General features: G+C 37.7%; 2 protein-coding genes across 2 annotated transcripts in view; one reads left to right on the top strand and one right to left on the bottom strand.

Moving 5' to 3' along the window:
- The window catches only part of LOC103129405 (leucine-rich repeat and fibronectin type III domain-containing protein 1-like protein), a 114,189-nt gene that overhangs the window by 66,400 nt on the left and 44,399 nt on the right, over positions 1–3,390 (top strand). The window lies entirely within an intron of this gene.
- The window catches only part of LOC107834182 (clumping factor A-like), a 24,672-nt gene that overhangs the window by 20,263 nt on the left and 1,019 nt on the right, over positions 1–3,390 (bottom strand). The window lies entirely within an intron of this gene.

Here is a 3,390-nt window from a genome sequence, read left to right as displayed (position 1 = left end):
GAGGAAAATAATGCCGGAGGAAATCCACTGCAACGGGAACAGGCTGAGAACAGAGGCAGCGATTCGGCACAAGGTAAGTCAATACGTGTGTGTTGATGCGTTTATGTTATATGGAATATGAAATCATTTTTAGGCAACTCCTTAGTTTTGTTTATGTGACAATTATATAAAATACATTTAACATGCAGTCGGAGCGATACCGAGCACGGTAATTTAAAAACAGCCGAGAGCGGCAATGCTCCAAACCACACAAGAAGTCAGTCAGATTAAGGTCCAGAACCTTTGCTTTACAGCCGTTTAAGTGGCACCGACCCACATAAAAAACCCACAGAACAAATGGTGCAAATCACGTATTTCCCGAATCCCGAATATATGATTATCTACCTTTGCTGTTTCATCATTATTATCCACGTTAGAGTGATTTTTTCCACTTGGCTGCTATAATCTGTTCTTGCTTTGCCCAACGTAATTTCTCTTTTTTTCCCTCTGAGATTCTGCTTAGAAAATGAGGTTATGAAGTTACATCCTCCCGCTGCTTTTTGTTTTTAAAATGGTTAACGGTTACTGTGGGCAAATCCAGCAAGGACCAAGTGAAAAACTCCATCTCTAACACAGAGTGACCTGTGCACCGGAAGCAGGCTATGTGGAAAAAAATGCGGAAGTGCTAAAACGGAAGTCCATGGCATATACCCCATTCATAAACTAACCTGGTTTTAATTGAGCTCCACCAGACAGAGAGACTTTGATATTGTGAGGTTGATGTTCTAACTCGTTCATCAATGTTTTTATCTTCAACATGTGTTTGCAGTCTAAGCAAATGAAAGAGGAAGCAGAGAGATCAGGTGTTAGAAAACTAAAGACTTTCTGTCTCAGCAGCAGCTCTGCTCCACCAGATCACCAACCAGCTCTGAGGATGAACCTCCACATGTCTTCATGATGGAAGTTTGTTTTTTCAATGAGGAGCTAGCTACATTTTCAACAACAAAAACTGCTGTTACCAACACTAAGTGCTTAATAAACATGATTTGATTTAAAGGTAACTGGACAGAATTTTTCTCTTCTTGTTAATCTAACATTTCTCTGTCATACATTTTATTCATTGTTGGCTTTCAGGGCCCTGTGATGGACTGGTGACCTGTCCATGGTGAACCCTGCCTCTCATCTGATGGCTGCTGGAGATGGGCACCACCAGCCCCCCTCACCACCCTGCAGGGATCAGCCTGTTCAGATCATGGATGGAAAGATTTTAAGGTAGTTTGTCTCCTTTAGTCCACACTTAAAACAGCTTCATAGTTGATGCCAACATCAACTGATTCTATGACTTTGCTGACTGTTTTTTTCTACTTCTAACATAAACAGGCAAAGAAGAAACCCAGAAATGTTTTTACCCCCCAGGCATCCGGTCCCAATCATCTTCAGTTCTTATGATGTCACATACATGGCGAGTCCACAACGTCTTAAAATTGTAAGTATTATTTTTTTATTTGCCATTTTTCTGTTCTCTTTAAATACAAATGCTTTCTCTGTTTAATTGCTCTGTTGTTCTTTTTTGTAGGTTTCTGTAGGTGCAGTGAACGGGAATGTTCTGTCGTTGATCCTCACTGTTCTTAGGAAGGAGAAATGTCAGTTTGTCTGCAGTAATACTGGAATACAGTGACATTGAATTAATTGGTGAAACAGTTTTCACATTTCCTCTAAAGTTTACCTATCGTTTTATTGTGCTGATTTTCATCATTTTGTTGTTTGTAAACTTTGAATGTTTTGACAGTTTGTACAATTGTCTTATGGTATATTGGCTCTTGAAAAAATGTCGGTAAGACTTTGACGGGGTGTGTATAAGACTGATGTGATACTGTCATAAACATGACCTGTTAGGAACAAACCAACAGTGTCATGAAGTGTCATTCAGTAAATAATGACAATTTTAATGAGAATTTGCTTTAAAAGTTGGATGACAGGTTTTATGACAGTGTCATGTCGGTCTTATTCACACCCCATCAAATAAAGTGTTACCAAAATGGCAATATATTAAAAGCACAATGTAATTATACTTTTTGTTCTTTAAAGTAATAACTTTGGTGTTTTTTCGCCACACTTAAATTTTCATTGTGTTCACTTTTGACGTGTAAACTGATCATTTATGTAAAGTTCAAACAGTTGTGAGTAAAATTGGACAATTTTAAAATGTTGGTAATAAAACAAAATATTTTAATTACCTTGAACATCTTGTGTAAATAATCTTTCCATGTAATTGTAGCATAAAACAATGTAAGTACTGTAATGTAATTATGCATGTAATGTACAAAATAGGAAAGTAGGAATAAAGAAGACTTATGAGTAATTAAAATTGTAGTTTATTAGCAATAGCAGTAAATCAAAAATAAAAATTATTTAAATACATTACTAATATATTAGTAGTATATTTTAAATATATTAAAAATATATTTAATATAATTTTATGACAGAATTAGTACACTCAAAATATACTAATCAAGCTCTTGAATACTACATAACAAGTTTACTTAAAGTATAGGTACAACTTGAAGTTGTTCCAAAAAAGTACGTTGAAGTCCATCAATCAAAGTTTGTTAAAATGTAATTTACTAAAGTATCCTCCTTTTACTAGGCCATCGGTTCATGGTGAGGGATCAGGAAGACGTCTCTCTGAGTGACTGATTGGTTTAATTCCTCGTATGTCGATTGCTTTGGTCTCGCCGCATCGATCAGAAGATTCTGATCTGGAATAAGGAGCATCAGAAACCCGTCTGCTGGGATTCTGTTCCTGGCACCAAACATGATGAAATATCCTCCTTTCAGACGCAGCGTTTCCTGTTTGAGTCCTTCATGCTGGTTGTTTATGGGGCCATATGTAGCAAAGGTCACGAGGTCACCGAGTTATTCTGATCGACCCCTGATTGGCCGGTTTGTATCAAACAGAGCTCCTGATTGGCCCGTTGTGTGGTTGCTGCCACACAATGCGTCTCCATTGGCTGACAGGAACTCGGGATGTTAAAGCTGTTATGTTCAGTCGGCCATGTTCTGTATGTGACCCTGCTGTTAGCCCATATGCTAACAGCTTCGCACAAATCTGATCTGAACCAGTGAAGTCTCAGTTAGACTCAATAAGTAAAACCTATTAAACATTAAAACTAAATTTATTATCTATAGATTTCACTGACAGGAAACTGAAAAAGCAGCAAAATAAAACGATGATGTGAAGAAAATGGTTCTGAAACGGATTTCAAAAGAAAACATTGATGATGAGATGCTCTCATTATTCCTGGCACCAAACATGATGAAATATCCTCGTCTCTGTCCGTCTCTCTGGAAGTCCAGGATGTGTGCGTGCGTGTGTGTGGGGGTGTGTGTGTGTGTGTGTGTGTGTGTGTG

This window comes from Poecilia formosa, unplaced genomic scaffold (genome assembly GCF_000485575.1).
Source record: "Poecilia formosa unplaced genomic scaffold, Poecilia_formosa-5.1.2 Scaffold543, whole genome shotgun sequence".
Classification (NCBI taxonomy): domain Eukaryota; kingdom Metazoa; phylum Chordata; class Actinopteri; order Cyprinodontiformes; family Poeciliidae; genus Poecilia; species Poecilia formosa.
The sequence above is the reverse complement of the archived record's forward strand: the minus strand, read 5'-3'. Positions and strand labels throughout refer to the sequence as shown.